The sequence below is a fragment of the Rutidosis leptorrhynchoides genome, chromosome 5 (genome assembly GCF_046630445.1).
Source record: "Rutidosis leptorrhynchoides isolate AG116_Rl617_1_P2 chromosome 5, CSIRO_AGI_Rlap_v1, whole genome shotgun sequence".
Lineage (NCBI taxonomy): Eukaryota > Viridiplantae > Streptophyta > Magnoliopsida > Asterales > Asteraceae > Rutidosis > Rutidosis leptorrhynchoides.
The window spans coordinates 429,677,348-429,697,391 of NC_092337.1; positions in this window are offsets into that span (position 1 = coordinate 429,677,348).

Genomic DNA, 20,044 nt, shown 5'->3' on the forward strand with positions numbered 1-20,044 from the left:
GCGGTCCTAACGGAGTCCAAATTAAATAAACCAACATGTTCTGGGACAGTTGTCACAAACTGGTCACAACACAATTATAATAAAACACTAATAAAATAATTAAAATAAAAGCACTTAAGACTAAGCACAAACCCTAAGGTCAAAATAGGCAACTTACAACTAGCCCGGGTTTCAGTCTGTTACAAATCCACCCCCCTTAAGAAGATTCCATCCTCGGAATCTGCTCTTGGTCAAACAAATTAGGGTAGCGTTTTCTCATCAACTCTTCCGTTTCCCACGTAAGATTAGAACCCAAACTGTGTTTCCACTCAATCAACACCATCGGAATCTCTTTCTTTCTCAGCTTAGTCACCTTTTGGTCAACCACACGGACCGGCTCTTCCACCAATTTCTTATTCAAATCGACCCTTAAATCTTCTAAAGGAAGAAGTTGTGTTTCATCGTCGACTTTACACTTACGAAGATAACATACGTTGAATGTATTATGAATACCAGCTAACTCTGGCGGAAGATCTAACACCACAGTCTGATCATTCAACACTTCACTGATCGGAAACGGACCAATAAATCTCGGTGCTAACTGTGACGATCGCTCCAAATCCATATGGACGAACACGTCATTCATTGATTTCATTGCGAGGTATTTGACCTCTATATGATACGTTTTGTAAACATTGCATTCTTTTGAAAAGGCACACCATAAATGAATATTTAAATCAAAGGTTTTCGACATCTGATGATTTCTACATATAGACAATCACCGTATATAATAGTTTACAATAGTACTTCCATTGACAATGCAGTCAAAATAAGGTACATGATGATAAATTGGTGAATGCAACGTTTTCTTGAAAAATATGCCATATAAGACTCCATGCACATAGCTTGTCTATTATATAAGCAAACAGCGGAAGACTTCTAGAGAACCTGAGAATAAACATGCTAACAAGTGTCAACACAAAGGTTGGTGAGTTCATAGTTTGTATGTTTCGCATAATCTGTATATAAAGATGGATCACAAGATTTCAGTTGTTTCATCCAGAAACGTTTATCAAAATATTCTACAAAATTGAGCACCCTGGTAACTAAACTTAACGTATATATAATTTATACCCTTTGTATAATCATCTTAATAATACACGCAAACCAACGTGTACGCTTCTCAAATAGCATACGTCCGTTAAAAGGCTAGTGCTCTAGCTCGGACGGGGATATCAAGCCCTATGGATCCATATTCTACTACTCTCGCCCACCAGTTCTTATAACAGGCAGTTACTAGTTACCAAAGCTAAGGGATTTTTGGTTCAAACTCAGTGTAGAATTTAGTATGTACTTGTATCCATTGCGTTTAAAATAAAGTGCATGTATTCTCAGCCCAAAAATGTATATTGCAAAAGCATTTAAAAAGGGAGCAAATGAAACTCACCTTAGCAGCATATAAAGTCGTTCACCAAAATGTGATCGAAACTCGGATTACCAAATAATCGTAGATCTCAACCTAGAGAATATATGTTGGTCAATAAATGTCTATCAAGCTAGTTCAGGTCATAGTGTATCACAATCCTAATGCTCGAGATCGACATACAAAAGTTATCCAAAGTCGTTTCAAAAAGTCAATTTTGACAATAGTTTAACAAAACGAGACGTGCCTTATATAAGATTTCATTTACTCGGCTGGTAATATTTAAAAATCCATTTTATCAATCTCGTAAACAAGTTGTTTAAATCTTAATTGTAGATTCAAAAGCAATTTCAATTAACGTCAATCATAATTCAGTTGATCATATCTTTTAATCCGTCCATCGAAACTATTCGGTGTCTAAATGAAAATTATCGATTTTTCGCCAGCTTTCCAAAAACATGTATATCATATACCTTTTACCAGTAATATATGGATTTAATTCGTGATTCATTATAAACTGTTTAACGATGAAATTTAGCATACAAGCATTTATAAATATATATACTCGAGTACTAGACATGGATACACTATTAATATATAATAGATAAAATATAAGTACTTACGTTTTAATATTGAGATTCAATATTGTAGGAAAGTACGTAGACGTAACGAGATGATAAACACTAGGTTTGATTCATAAATATATCCCCGAACATTACCCATAACCTCCTTGGAAATAACCCATAATTTCCTTAGCTCTATCCCGCTCGTAAAACTCATTTTTAAAAGTGACATGCTCATAACCTCGCCGTAATATTTTATGTATAATATTACTAAAAATATTAAGATTAATAATAATTTAATAATATAATAATAATAATAATAATAATAATAATAATAATAATAATAATAATAATAATTTAAATAAAATAAATACGGAGTAATAACTGTGTGTAAACTGAGCAAAAACGAATTCAATTTGTAGACCTTTCCTGAAATCTGACCCCATGCGATCGCATGGGTTTTATGCCTATTTTCCATGCGATCGCATGGCCCCAAAATCCAGCTCACATTTTTTTGTATTTTTGTTTGTCGACATAATAATTAATAATATATATAATATATTTAATTTATATAATTAATTATATATTATATTAAATTCACATGCATAGTTAACTTGTAATTTTTGTTCCGATAAGTCGTACGTTGTTACGCGACTTATGTCCCGGTTCCGGTTTTTCGAGTGTCCCTTCGTACGCTGAGAAAACTTGTAATTTTCATTCTGGGACACGTACCTTTGTCAAAATATAGCCTTAAATTATCCCTAAATTATACCACCCAAAGTATATCTTAAACTTTCGAGTATTTTGGTCATTTACTTCTATAAATCATTGTCTCGTTATTTATTAATATAATAGTATTTATCAAACGTTTCATAACCAAGTTAATATCTATTCTCAATATTTATAAACATGTTTTAAAATACGTATCGCAAGTTATTCATAAAATAAATTCTTAACAGTTAATATTCCTTATTATTGTATGTGTCCAAATTACGTTATTTAGACAAATAATTCACCATTTATTCCGAATACCGTTAAAAATGAATGATTTCTCAAATCAACGTGGACCTCTCAACAGAGACACGTAATAATATCATAATTCTTAAGAGACTCAGTAAATATCTTTTACTTGAATCGTTTGGCATAATCTTTTAACTCTGTAGTTAAATATATCAATCAGATAATCAAACCAATAAGTTTAATGCACAGTATCATATCCTCAACACTTTGTTACTTTTTCAAGTTATAGTATATGTATCTATATATAATTGTTCGCGTTTCGTTGAGAACAATCGAAGGTTAATTGAACAGGTCAAAATTTTGAGATTTAACTTCATAGACTTTGTTTATCGTGTCGGAAACGTTAATCATGCAAGATTAAGTTTAAATTTGGTCAGAATTTTCCGGGTCATCACAGTACCTACCCGTTAAAGAAATTTCATCCCGAAATTTGAGTGAGGTTGTCATGGCTAACAATAAAATGTTTTTATGACGAATATGAGTCGATAAATAGAGTTTTATCACCGTTGAATAATATGGATAAAACAATCCAATTACTTGAAGCGTATGAGAGAAGTTATCGTAAAAGAGTGAAATGAAGAATATAGATTCATCTTAACTCTTGACATATTAACGATTGATTTCCGTAATTTAAGGAATAGAAAATCTTCATTATCTAAATAAGATTTGATTCTTCGAAATTTAAGGAAATTAGGATTTTCTTTGATTAAATGCGTAATCTGCCTCGATTGCTATGTCTGATATTTTGCTATAAATTAACCTCTTCCGTTTCATTTATTTTCACCACTCCTATAATCTTCTTTCTTATTTCATACTTACAAAAGATTTGTGAAAATGCTTCATCCAGTTCTGATTCTTGATATTTTTTTGGCTATCATATCATTCATTCTTCTTTTTCATCTGCCACCAGAGGAGGTTATTTTCTTCTACTATTACCTTGGGGTTATATTATTTTTCATTCTCCCGTGTCTTTATATTGCTATACGCATTGATATACACGGTTTGTAATTTCGGGGTTGTTTTCGGGCTTTATATTTTCCATTATATTTCGGAGCTTCATGCTTTCGTTTTCTCTTCCCGACTTTAAGTCAAGCGAATAATGGTTCAAAATTCGTAGGTATGGATTTTGAAATGAACATAATTAATGTTCTAAGAAAGAAACGGTAATGGCACAATCTGAATTGTCAAATTACCAGAATACCTCGAAAAATACCGAATCATCAAGAAAAATATTTTCTTAATATGTTTAGAGGTTAAATAGAATGAAAGAGTTATGTAACATGGTTCATAATGAGGGTATGATCTGTGAACCTTTATCACGTTCCATTAGAAACTCAGCATGACTTACTGTAATATAATCACGTTGATCAAGTGTCATTATATTATACTAACTCATGCTTCAATTCCCAACACTACTTCAAAAACACCCATTTTTTGAAATTTTCAGAAATCAGAAACTAAAATAGTTTCTTTTATGATGTAACACAGATAGCGTGAAGAGATAAATGATTTCAGATAAGAATATTTATGAAAATATCTTCAGAAATATGGAGGATATTTATAATGGAAGATACGATGATATCTTAGAATTTCTAATATCAGAGGATGATGCGGAAAATCTGTCTGTGAAGGTTTAGAATAAGAAGTAAGGTTCTTACTAATGGTTTCAGCAGTCACTGAATCATTTAGATTCTTTGAAGGCAGGTTCAGTCTTTGTGATTTATCCACAGCCTCTTTCATACTTTACTCAATCCGTTTTTCAGTTTCAAACCTTCTCTTTTTCTCAGCTTTACCACCATACTATTCTTTATCATCAAACTTTTGACTGTTAAAGTCATTTATAGTTTTTGCTGCTTCATCAGCATTTTTCCAAAATTCGTAGAACTAGTTTCGTAGTTTGGGGTATTTTTCAGAAACTTCACATTCGAAGTATGTAAGTCTAGAAGATAGATGTTATATATATATATAACTGTTGTCGTAGAAAATGCTGCGAGATTCAAAATACTGATTGCTAATTCCCGATGGTTGGTATGTAAATTATTGTTACAAGATGTGGATGAGTACATGATAGGGTTTCAATGAGTATAAGAATTTTTCGAAAGCTCAAGGATTAATAAAGTTGTTTGGTAAATTTACTGCTAATGTGGCGGAACATGAAAGGTTCTCCAGTAACAAAACGTATATATCAAGGTTACAATAAGGCTTAATCTGAAAAGTTGAAGTTGACTGGTTGAAAGTGTGATAAAACTGGATACTTTGAAAAGAAATTGCAAGATTATTTTCGGTAATAACAATGCTAAAGGATCTTTCACCGTATTGAAGTCAAAGTATAGCTTTGAAAGATGTAGAGATCTAAGAATGATGTCACTTGTTAAATCTTGACTTGGATTCTGCTCTGTCAATATCAGAATATGTAATTAAATTTGTATGGAAACGATTGTATATCGCTGTGAGCATAGTTAATAATTTTTGAATCAAAGTTGAAGAATGTACAGTGTAACATATTAATTGCGAACTTATATATTTCCCGGGTATTACCTACCCGTTAAAGATTTCACAATTAATACTTTGTACAAAAGAATTTTTATTACCGTTTTTATGAAAATATATGTATTTATATTTTCTTCAGATGTAACACAGATTTAACGAGTTAATATCATATTAAGCTCATTTAATTTTTTTTTATTTGGCTGGATTAGAAATGAATAATCTCAAAAATATTAAAGATTACATAATCTTTGCGGAGTATTTTACTAATGTAATCAATACTTCGTTATTCAGTTTTATTGATATTTCCTCAGTGAATCGTGTTGGTGCTTATGGAACTCTTGCTAACTTCGCAAGGTAAAAATGATGTTTTCTGAAAAGTTTCGAGTATATCGAAAATAAAAATGTAAAATCAATTATGTAATTGAATAATACACTTGGTTTATTATGAAATGGAATTCATTAAGTTGAAACAGAGATTGTAGTTAACAATGGTTAAGTTGTTAAGGAAGGATGTACATCATTGCATATTAGTAATATGAACTAACCGTGTAGTACCTACCAGTTAAGATTCACACGTAATAGCTTAGTACGAAAAGATTTATTTTGATTTCAAAATTCATATATATAAATATACATAAAATTTCTTCAGGGAAAATGAGTTAATACTTCATTGGTTATTGTTGCTAGTATTTCTTGGTAACTACGATGCGTATGACGTTGATGCTCGTGGGACATATTGTGAAGTTGAGGTTTGCGATGCGGATGTTGTTGGTGGTGGTAATGGTACTGTTGGTGTTGTTGTCGGTGGTACTGTTGATGTCGGTGATGCTGCTGGTGTTTGTAACCTTTGCACCATATTCTCCAAAGCCACTACCCGAGCACGAAGCTCGTTGACTTCTTCTACTACATCGGGATGATTGGCGGTTCGGACGAGCGGATGAATAAGATCCAGAATTTGAGATAGTATATTATCATGACGAGATACTCTGGAAATGAGAGAGAAAATGGTGTCTCGAATAGGTTCGCCGATAAGTGCTTCAGGTTCTTCACCAAGAGGGCAATGTGGTGGATGGAACGGATCACCTTCTTCTTGTCTCCAATGATTAAGTAAACTACGAACCCATCCCCAATTCATCCAGAATAGGTGATGGCTGATTGGTTGATCCATTCCGGTTACACTGCTTTCGGAGCTCGAGGAGTTCGAGGAATCAAGTGAGAAATCTATATTATATGATCGGATAAAGGGTTTTTGATATGAAATAGATTATAGGATTAAGTTTGGTATTCTCTGATACATAATTTACATATGTATATATAATACCAAAATCCCATAAATTACGGAGAAATTTTCGGAAGGTGTCAAGAAAAGTTTACAGTAACAGATATGCTAAGATATGAATTTTTGTCTATACACTATTTATGCAATAAATGCAGGAAAACGTGTCTAGACTTAAGAATGATAAGCATGTAATTTCTGACAAGAAATGATAAGCAAAACTTTTAACATGCAGACACGGTCGAAGTCCAGGCTTACTAATGCATCCTAACAACTATCAGTTAGACACACTCATGCAAGACCTGGTTCGCTGGGACCAATGCTCTGATACCAACTGTGACGATCGCTCCAAATCCATATGGACGAACACGTCATTCATTGATTTCATTGCGAGGTATTTGACCTCTATATGATACGTTTTGTAAACATTGCATTCTTTTAAAAAGGCACACCATAAATGAATATTTAAATCAAAGGTTTTCGACATCTGATTATTTCTACATATAGACAATCACCGTATATAATAGTTTACAATAGTACTTCTGTTGACAATGCAGTCAAAATAAGGTACATGATGATGAATTGGTGAATGCAACGTTTTCTTGAAAAATATGCCATATAAGACTCCATGCACATAGCTTGTCTATCATATAAGCAAACAGCGGAAGACTTCTAGGGAACCTGAGAATAAACATGCTAACAAGTGTCAACACAAAGGTTGGTGAGTTCATAGTTTGTATGTTTCGCATAATCTGTATATAAAGATGGATCACAAGATTTCAGTTGTTTCATCCAGAAACGTTTATCAAAATATTCTACGAAATTGAGCACCCTGGTAACTAAACTTAACGTATATATAATTTATACCCTTTGTATAATCATCTTAATAATACACGCAAACCAATGTGTACGCTTCTCAAATAGCATACGTCCGTTAAAAGGCTAGTGCTCTAGCTCGGACGGGGATATCAAGCCCTATGGATCCATATACTACTACTCGCGCCCACCAGTTCTTATAACAGGCAGTTACTAGTTACCAAAGCTAAGGGATTTTCGGTTCAAACTCAGTGTAGAATTTAGTATGTACTTGTATCCATTGCATTTAAAATAAAGTGCATGTATTCTCAGCCCAAAAATGTATATTGCAAAAGCATTTAAAAAGGGAGCAAATGAAACTCACCTTAGCAGCATATAAAGTCGTTCACCAAAATGTGATCGAAACTCGGATTACCAAATAACCGTAGATCTCAACCTAGAGAATATATGTTGGTCAATAAATGTCTATCAAGCTAGGTCAGGTCATAGTGTATCACAATCCTAATGCTCGAGATCGACATATAAAAGTTATCCAAAGTCGTTTCAAAAAGTCAATTTTGACAATAGTTTAACAAAACGAGACGGGCCTTATATAAGATTTCATTTACTCGGCTGGTAATATTTAAAAATCCATTTTATCAATCTCGTAAACAAGTTTTTTAAATCTTAATTGTAGATTCAAAAGCAATTTCAATTAACGTCAATCATAATTCAGTTGATCATATCTTTTAATCCGTTCATCGAAACTATTCGGTGTCTAAATGAAAAGTTATCGATTTTTCGCCAGCTTTCCAAAAACATGTATATCATATACCTTTTACCAGTAATATATGGATTTAATTCGTGATTCATTATAAACTGTTTAATGAAGAAATTTAGCATACAAGCATTTATAAATATATATACTCGAGTACTAGACATGAATACACTATTAATATATAATAGATAAAATATAAGTACTTACGTATTAATATTGAGATTCAATATTGTAGGAAAGTACGTAGACGTAACGAGATGATAAACACTAGGTTTGATTCATAAATATATCCCCGAACATTACCCATAACCTCCTTGGCAATAACCCATAATTTGCTTAGCTCTATCCTGCTCGTAAAACTCATTTTTAAAAGTGACATGCTCATAACCTCGTCGTAATATTTTATGTATAATATTACTAAAAATATTAAGATTAATAATAATTTAATAATATAATAATAATAATAATAATAATAATAATAATAATAATAATAATAATAATTTAAATAAAATAAATACGGAGTAATAACTGTGTGTAAACTGAGCAAAAACGAATTCAATTTATAGACCTTTCCTGAAATCTGACCCCATGCGATCGCATGGGTTTTATGCCTATTTTCCATGCGATCGCATGGCCCCAAAATCCAGCTCACATTTTTTTGTATTTTTGTTTGTCGACATAATAATTAATAATATATATAATATATTTAATTTATATAATTAATTATATATTATATTAAATTCACATGCATAGTTAACTTGTAATTTTTGTTCCGATAAGTCGTACGTTGTTACGCGACTTATGTCCCGGTTTCGGTTTTTCGAGTGTCCCTTCGTACGCTGAGAAAACTTGTAATTTTCATTCTGGGACACGTACCTTTGTCAAAATATAGCCTTAAATTATCCCTAAATTATACCACCCAAAGTATATCTTAAACTTTCGAGTATTTTGGTCATTTACTTCTATAAATCATTGTCTCGTTATTTATTAATATAATAGTATTTATCAAACGTTTCATAACCAAGTTAATATCTATTCTCAATATTTATAAACACGTTTTAAAATACGTATCGCAAGTTATTCATAAAATAAATTCTTAACAGTTATTATTCCTTATTATTGTATGTGTCCAAATTACGTTATTTAAACAAATAATTCACCATTTATTCCGAATACCGTTAAAAATGAATGATTTCTCAAATCAACGTGGACCTCTCAACAGAGACACGTAATAATATCATAATTCTTAAGAGACTCGGTAAATATCTTTTACTTGAATCGTTTGGCATAATCTTTTAACTCTGTAGTTAAATATATCAATCAGATAATCAAACCAATAAGTTTAATGCACAGTATCATATCCTCAACACTTTGTTACTTTTTCAAGTTATAGTATATGTATCTATATATAATTGTTCGCGTTTCGTTGAGAACAATCGAAGGTTAATTGAACAGGTCAAAATTTTGAGATTTAACTTCATAGACTTTGTTTATCATGTCGGAAACGTTAATCATACAAGATTAAGTTTAAATTTGGTCAGAATTTTCCGGGTCATCACACTAACTTACCACGTTTACCGAATCTGATAACCCCTTTCCACGGTGAAACTTTCAAACACACTCGTTCACCCACATTAAAGGTTACCGAATATCTACGCGGATCAGCATACATTTTCTGCCTGTCTCTAGCGGCTTTCAACTTTTCTCGAGCAATTGCAACTTTTTCGGCTGTCATTTGAACAATTTCGGGACCTGCAAAATGTTTCTCCCCAGCTTCTAACCAACAAGTCGGAGTTCTGCAACGACGACCGTATAACATTTCATAGGGCGGCATCCCTATACTAGAATGATATGAATTATTATATGCGAATTTGACCAACGGCAAATGTGTATCCCACGAACCACAGTATTCTAACACACAAGCCCTTAACATATCCTCCAAAGTCTGTATCGTTCTTTCACTCTGACCGTCTGTCTGAGGATGATAAGCTGTACTTAAATTCACACGTGTACCCAAATTCTGTTGAAGACTATTCCAAAAATTTGACACAAATCTGGAATTTCTGTCTGAAACGATCGATAATGGCACACCATGTCGACTAACTATCTCTTTCATTTACAATTCGGCTAACTCACTTAACGAAGCTGTTTCACGAGTAGCAAGAAAATGAGCACTTTTAGTTAGACGATCCACTATTACCCAAATCATATCATGTCTTTTCTGAGTTCGAGGTAATTTGGTCACAAAATCCATCATTATATGTTCACATTTCCACTCCGGAATCTGCAACTGACGCAACGAACCATAAGGTTTCTGATGTTCTGCCTTCACTTGAGCACATATATGACACTTTTCTACATAACGGGCGATATCCGTTTTCATTGTTGGCCACCAATACACTGTTTTCAAATCATGATACATCTTATTACTACCCGAATGTACTGTCAATCTGGATTTATGAGCTTCTATCATGATTAAATCCCTCAAATCTCCAAGCTTAGGCACCCAAACACGACTGTTTAAGGTCTTTAGTCCACGTGAGTCATCAATTAAGTCCACTTTTCGTTTGGTCATTTGTTCAGATTTAATATGTTCGTCCTCTAAAGCACAGGCCTGAATGGTTCTTAAGCGGTTAATCAAATCTGAAGTTATATTCAAACGAAGAAATTTCACATTTTCACTTGACTTTTTACGACTTAGCGCATCTGCAACCACATTTGCCTTACCCGGATGGTATTTAATTTCACAATCGTAATCTTTGATCAACTCTTGCCAACGTCTCTGACGCATATTCAATTCTTTCTATGAGAAGATATACTGCAAACTCTTGTGATCTGTACATATAACACAACGGGTTCCATACAAATAGTGTCTCCACAGTTTCAAAGCAAACACTACTGCAGCCATTTCAAGATCATGCACTGGATAATTCTTCTCATGAACTTTCAACTGTCGCGAGGCGTAGGCGATTACTTTATCTCTTTGCATTAATACACAACCCAACCCAGCAAATGACGCATCACAGTATACCACAAAGTCGTCTGAACCTTCTGGTAAAGCTAATACTGGTGCCTGACACAGTAGCTGTTTCAAAATCTAAAAAGCCTTTTCCTGTTCATCAGTCCATCAAAAGGCTACATCTTTACGAGTCAACTTAGTCAACGGACCCGCTATTTTTGAGAAATCCTTGATAAATCTGCGATAATAACCGGTTAATCCCAGAAAACTCTTAATCTCAGTCGGAGTCTTCGGAGAATTCCAATTCATTACCGCTTCTATCTTTGTCGGATCAACTTTTATACCCTCAGCACCAATCACATGACCCAAAAACTGCACTTCACGTAACCAAAATTCACACTTTGAAAATTTTGCAAATAGTTGTTCACGTTTCAACATGTTCAAAACCTGTCTCAGATGTTCAGCATGTTCACTTTCGGTCTTTGAATACACTAGTATATCGTCTATAAACACAATCACAAACTTATCTAAGAACGGACGACACACTATATTCATTAGATCCATGAAGATTGCAGGCGCATTCGTCAACCCAAACGACATGACAAGAAATTCATAATGACCATACCTTGTTCTGAACGCTGTTTTCGGTATATCTGATTCAGCAACACGAACCTGATGATATCCGGATCGTAAGTCTATCTTAGAAAAGAATGAAGCACCCTGTAACTGATCGAACAAATCGTTTATTCGAGGTAACGGATACTTATTCTTCACTGTTCTTTTGTTCAATTCACGATAATCAATACACATACGCATTGACCCATCTTTCTTTTTAACAAACAATACTGGAGCACCCCACGGTGAAGAACTCGATCGGATAAACCCACGATCTAATAGTTCTTGAATCTGTGACATCATTTCACGGATTTCAGACGGCACTAATTGGTATGGAGCTTTTACAACTGGAGTTGTTCCAGGAACCAACTCAATCTTATATTCCACTTCCCTTACCGGTGGCAGACCTGGTAACTCATCCGGGAACACTTCGGGAAATTCTGATACTACTGGAATATCGGCCACTATTTTCTTTTCTTTCTTCGCATCAATCACATATGCAAGAAATGATTCACAACCCTTTGCCATCGACTTTTTCACTTTCATCATGGTTATCGGCGGAAAATTATACCCTCCCCGCTCCCATCGGGCCACAATACGGGTTCCATCGGTCGAACGAAAGGTAATCATTTTCCTATCACACTTAATATTAGCCCTAAGCGAGCTCAACCAATCCATTCCTAGTACTACATCAAAGCTAGGAATAGGTAACACTAAACAAGTCACCGGGAAAGACTTCCCTTCGATCTCTATACAAATCCCAGACACATAGGTTGTGACGGGTGTGGTCTTACCATCGGCTACTTCTACACTAACCGGCTTGGGTAACACAGTAGCTGGTAAATTCAACTTAGCACAGAAATCTAGGGACATAAAATGAAATGTCCCGTTCTTATTGATTAAAAACGTTCCATATTAATTGATTTCGTTGCGAGGTTTTGACCTCTATATGAGACGTTTTTCCAAAGACTGCATTCATTTTTAAAACAAACCATAACCTTTATTTCTTCAATAAAGGTTTAAAAAGCTTTACGTAGATTATCAAATAATGATAATCTAAAATATCCTGTTTACACACGACCATTACATAATGGTTTACAATACAAATATGTTACATCGAAATACGTTTCTTGAATGCAGTTTTTATACAATATCATACAAGCATGGACTCCAAATCTTGTCCTTATTTTAGTATGCAACAGCGGAAGCTCTTAGTATTCACCTGAGAATAAACATGCTTTAAACGTCAACAAAAATGTTGGTGAGTTATAGGTTTAACCTATATATATCAAATCGTAACAATAGACCACAAGATTTCATATTTCAATACACATCCCATATATAGAGATAAAAATCATTCATATGGTGAACACCTGGTAACCGACATTAACAAGATGCATATATAAGAATATCCCCATCATTCCGGGAAACCCTTCGGATATGATATAAATTTCGAAGTACTAAAGCATCCGGTACTTTGGATGGGGTTTGTTAGGCCCAATAGATCTATCTTTAGGATTCGCGTCAATTAGGTTGTCTGTTCCCTAATTCTTAGATTACCAGACTTAATAAAAAGGGGCATATTCGATTTCGATAATTCAACCATAGAATGTAGTTTCACGTACTTGTGTCTATATTGTAAATCATTTATAAAACCTGCATGTATTCTCATCCCAAAAATATTAGATTTTAAAAGTGGGACTATAACTCACTTTCACAGATTTTTTACTTCGTCGGGAAGTAAGACTTGGCCACTGGTCGATTCACGAACCTATAACAAATATGTACATATATATCAAAGTATATTCAAAATATATTTATAACACTTTTAATACATTTTGATGTTTTAAGTTTATTAAGTCAGTTGTCCTCGTTAGTAACCTACAACTAGTTGTCCAACATTAGATGTACAGAAAAAAATTGATATATATTATCTTGAATCAATCCACAACCCAGTGTATACACGTCTCAGGCTATATCACAACTCAAAGTATATATATTTTTGGAATCAACCTCAACCCTGTATAGCCAACTCCCACATTACTGCATATAGAGTGTCTATGGTTGTTCCAAATAATATATACACATGGGTCGATATGATATGTCAAAACATTTACATACGTGTCTATGGTATCCCAAGATTACATAATATATTAGAATACATGTATAATACAATATAAGTTAGCTAGGATATGATTAATATAGATTTGTTACCAATTTTCACGTTGCTACAACAAGAAAAATTATCCAATCTTGTTTTACTCATAACTTCTTCGTTTTAAATTCGTTTTGAGTGAATCAAATTGTTATGGTTTCATATTGAACTCTATTTTATGAATCTAAACAGAAAAGGTATAGGTTTATAGTCGGAAATTTAAGTTACATGTCAATTACTAAAGAGGTAGTCATTTCCATCGAAAAAACGACATCTTGATGACCATTTTGGAAAACATTTTCCCAAAAGAACAACTTTTAAATCAAAGTTTATCATAGTTTTTAATTAACTAATCCAAAACAGCCTGCGGTGTTACTACGACGGCGTATGTCCGATTTTACGGTGTTCTTCGTGTTTTCAGGTTTTAAATCAGTAAGTTAGCATATCATATAGATATAGAACATGTGTTTAGTTGATTTTAAAAGTCAAGTTAGAAGGATTAACTTTTGTTTGTGAACAAGTTTAGAATTAACTAAACTATGTTCTAGTGATTACAAGTTTAAACCTTCGAATAAGATAGCTTTATATGTAGGAATCGAATGATGTTATTGACATGATTACTACCTCAAGCTTTTTAGATAAAGCTACTGAAAATGAGAAAAATGAATCTAGCTTCAAAGGATCCTTGGATGGCTTGAAAGTTCTTGAAGCAGAATCATGACACGAAAACAAGTTCAAGTAAGATTTCCACTCGAAATAAGATTGTTATAGTTATAGAAATTGAATCAAAGTTTGAATATGAGTATTACCTTGTATTATAAAGATATCTTACTATAAATAAGAAATATTTCTTGAGGTTGGATGATCACTTTACAAGATTGGAAGTAAGCTAGCAAACTTAGAAGTATTCTTGATTTTATGTAACTAGAACATGTAGAATTTATGAAGAACACTTAGAACTTGAAGATAGAACTTGAGAGAGATCAATTAGATGAAGAAAATTGAAGAATGAAAGTGTTTGTAGGTGTTTTTGGTCGTTGGTGTATGGATTAGATATAAAGGATATGTAATTTTGTTTTCATGTAAATAAGTCATGAATGATTACTCATATTTTTGTAATTTTATGAGATATTTCATGCTAGTTGCCAAATGATGGTTCTCACATGTGTTAGGTAACTCACATGGGCTACTAAGAGCTGATCATTAGAGCGTATATACCAATAGTACATACATCTAAAAGTTGTGTATTGTACGAGTACGAATACGGGTGCATACGAGTAGAATTGTTGATGAAACTGAACGAGGATGTAACTGTAAGCATTTTTGTTAAGTAGAAGTATTTTGATAAGTGTCTTGAAGTCTTTCAAAATTGTATGAATACATATTAAAACACTACATGTATATACATTTTAACTGAGTCGTTAAGTCATCGTTAGTCGTTACATGTAAGTGTTGTTTTGAAACCTTTAGGTTAACGATCTTGTTAAATGTTGTTAACCCATTGTTTATTAAATCAAATGAGATGTTAAATTATTATATTATCATGATATTATGATGTATGAATATCTCTTAATATGATATATACATTAAAATATCGTTACAACGATAATCGTTACATATAAGTCTCGTTTCGTAATTCTTGAATTAGTAGTCTTGTTTTTACATATGTAGTTCATTGTTAACACACTTAATGATATATTTAAATATCATTTTATCATGTTAAATATAGTGTATCAATATCTTAATATGATACATATGTATTTAGTAGACGTTATCATAACGATAATCGTTATATATATCATTTCGAGTTTCTTAACTTAGTAATCTCATTTCTTATGTATATCACACATTGTTAATATACTTACTGAGATACTTACTTATCATAATCTCATGTCAACCATATATATATATGTCTATACATACCACAACATGTAGTTTTTACAAATTTGTAACGTTCGTGAATCGCCGGTCAACTTGGGTGATCAATTGTCTATATGAAACTTATTTCATTTAATCAAGTCTTAACAAGTTTGATTGCTTAACATGTTGGAAACACTTAATCATGTAAATATCAATTTCATTTAATATATATAAACATGGAAAAGTTCGGGTCACTACAGTACCTACCCGTTTAATAAATTTCGTCCCAAAATTTTAAGCAGTTGGAGGTGTTGACGTATCTTCTGGAAATAAGTGCGGGTATTTTTTCTTCATCTGATCTTCTCGTTCCCAGGTGAACTCGTGTCCTCTACGAGCATTCCATCGAACCTTAAGAATTGGAATCTTGTTTTGTTTAAGTCTTTTAACCTCACGATCCATTATTTCGACGGGTTCTTCGATGAATTGAAGTTTTTCATTGATTTGGATTTCGTCTAATGGAATAGTGAGATCTTCTAGAGCAAAACATTTCTTCAAATTCGAGACGTGGAAAGTGATATGTACAGCCGCGAGTTGTTGAGGTAACTCAAGTCGGTAAGCTACTGGTCCGACACGATCAATAATCTTGAATGGTTCAATATACCTTGGAGTTAATTTCCCTCGTTTACCAAATCGAACAACGCCTTTCCAAGGTGCAACCTTAAGCATGACCATCTCTCCAATTTCAAATTCTATATCTTTTCTTTTAATGTCGGCGTAGCTCTTTTGTCGACTTTGGGCGGTTTTCAACCGTTGTTGAATTTGGATGATCTTCTCGGTAGTTTCTTATATTATTTCCGGACCCATAATCTGTCTATCCCCCACTTCACTCCAACAAATTGGAGACCTGCACTTTCTACCATAAAGTGCTTCAAACGGCGCCATCTCAATGCTTGAATGGTAGCTGTTGTTGTAGGAAAATTCTGCTAACGGTAGATGTCGATCCCAACTGTTTTCGAAATCAATAACACATGCTCGTAGCATGTCTTCAAGCGTTTGTATCGTCCTTTCGCTCTGCCCATCAGTTTGTGGATGATAGGCAGTACTCATGTCTAGACGAGTTTCTAATGCTTGCTGTAATGTCTACCATAATCTTGAAATAAATCTGCCATCCCTATCAGAGATAATAGAGATTAGTGTTCCATGTCTGGAGACGACTTCCTTCAAATACAGTCGTGCTAACTTCTCCATCTTGTCATCTTCTCTTATAGGCAGGAAGTGTGCTGATTTGGTGAGACGATCAACTATTACCCAAATAGTATCAAAACCACTTGCAGTCCTTGGCAATTTAGTGATGAAATCCATGGTAATGTTTTTCCATTTCTATTCCGGGATTTCGGGATGTTGAAGTAGACCTGATGGTTTCTGATGCTCCGCTGTGACCTTAGAACACGTCAAACATTCCCCTACGTATTTAGCAATATCGGCTTTCATACCTGGCCACCAAAAATGTTTCTTGAGATCCTTGTACATCTTCCCCGTTCCAGGATGTATTGAGTATCTGGTTTTATGAGCTTCTTTAAGTACCATTTCTCTCATATCTCCAAATTTTGGTACCCAAATTCTTTCAGCCCTATACCGGGTTCCATCTTCCCGAATGTTAAGATGCTTCTCCGATCCTTTGGGTATTTCATTCTTTAAATTTCCCTCTTTTAAAACTCCTTGTTGCGCCTCCTTTATTTGAGTAGTAAGGTTATTGTGAATCATTATATTCATAGATTTTACTCGAATAGGTTCTCTGTCCTTTCTACTCAAGGCGTCGGCTACCACATTTGCCTTCCCCGGGTGGTAACGAATCTCAAAGTCATAATCATTCAACAATTCAATCCACCTACGCTGCCTCAGATTTAGTTGTTTCTGATTAAATATGTGTTGAAGACTTTTGTGGTCGGTATATATAATACTTTTGACCCCATATAAGTAGTGCCTCCAAGTCTTTAATGCAAAAACAACCGCGCCTAATTCCAAATCATGCGTCGTATAATTTTGCTCGTGAATCTTCAATTGTCTAGACGCATAAGCAATTACCTTCGTTCGTTGCATTAATACACAACCGAGACCTTGCTTTGAGGCGTCACAATATATCACAAAATCATCACTCCCTTCAGGTAATGACAATATAGGTGCCGTAGTTAACTTTTTCTTCAACAATTGAAATGCTTTCTCTTGTTCATCCTTCCATTCAAATTTCTTCCCTTTATGCGTTAATGCAGTCAAGGGTTTTGCTATTTTGGAAAAATCTTGGATGAATCTCCTGTAATAACCAGCCAGCCCTAAAAATTGGCGTATGTGTTTTGGAGTTTTCGGGGTTTCCCACTTTTCAACGGTTTCGATCTTTGCCGGGTCCACCTGGATACCTTCTTTGTTCACTATGTGACCGAGGAATTTAACTTCTTCTAACCAAAATGCACACTTTGAAAACTTAGCGTACAGTTTTTCTTTCCTCAATACTTCTAGCACTTTTCTTAAATGTTCTTCATGCTCTTGATCACTCTTTGAGTAAATAAGTATGTCATCGATTAAAACAATGACAAACTTGTCAAGATATGGCCAACACACTCGGTTCATAAGGTCCATGAACACAGCTGGTGCATTAGTCAATCCAAATGGCATAACCATAAACTCGTAATGACCATAACGCGTCCTAAAAGTAGTTTTTGGAATATCGTCCTCCTTTACTCGCATTTGATGATATCCAGAACGTAAATCGATCTTCGAATAAACCGACGAGCCTTGTAGTTGATCAAATAAGTCTTCAATTCTCGGCAGTGGATAACGGTTTTTGATGGTAAGTTTGTTCAACTCTCTGTAGTCAATAGACAACCTAAATGTACCATCCTTCTTCTTGACAAACAAAACAGGAGCTCCCCATGGTGATGTGCTTGGTCGAATGAAACCACGTTCTAATAGTTCTTGCAGTTGGCTTTGCAGTTCTTTCATCTCGCTGGGTGCGAGTCTATAAGGAGCACGAGCTATTGGTGCAGCTCCTGGTACAAGATCTATTTGAAATTCAACAGATCTATGTGGAGGTAGTCCCAGTAATTCTTTCGGAAATACATCGAGAAATTCTTTTACGACGGGAACATCATTGATGCTCTTTTCTTCAGTTTGTACTTTCTCGACGTGTGCTAGAACAGCATAACAAACTTTTCTTATTAGTTTTTGTGCCTTCAAATTACTAATAAGATGTAGCTTCGTGTTGCCCTTTTCTCCGTACACCATTAAAGGTTCTCCTTCTTCTCATACAATGCGAATTGCATTTTTATAACATACGATCTCTACTTTCACCTTCTTCAGCCAGTCCATGCCAACTATTACATCAAAACTCCCTAACTCTACTGGTATCAAATCAATCTTAAATATTTCGCTACCCAGTTTAATTTCTCGATTCCGACATATATAATCTGCTGAAATTAATTTACCGTTTGCTAATTCAAGTAAAAATTTACTATCCAACGGCGTCAATGGACAACTTAATTTAGCACAAAAATCTCTACTCATATAGCTTCTATCCGCACCCGAATCAAATAAAACGTAAGCAGATTTATTGTCAATAAGAAACGTACCCGTAACAAGCTCCGGGTCTTCCTATGCCTCTGCCGCATTAATATTGAAAACTCTTCCGCGGCCTTGTCCATTCGTGTTCTCCTGGTTCGGGCAATTTCTAATAATGTGGCCCGATTTTCCACATTTATAACAAACTACATTGGCATAACTTGCTCCGACACTACTTGCTCCGCCATTACTCGTTCCGACACCATTTGTTCCTTTCGTTCTGTTAACCCCTGGTCCGTAGACCTCACACTTCGCCGCGCTATGACCATTTCTTTTACACTTGTTGTAAAATTTGGTGCAGAACCCCGAGTGATACTTTTCACACCTTTGGCATAGCTGCTTCTGATTGTTGTTGTTGTTGTGGTTGTTATTGTTGTTGGGATGATTGTTGTAGTTGCAGTTGTTGTTGTTGTTGTTGTTGTTGTTGTTGTTGTTGTTGGGCCAATTGTCGTAGTTGTGATTGATGTTGCGATTGTTGGGATAGTTGTTGCGATTATTGTTGTAATTGCTGTTGTTGTT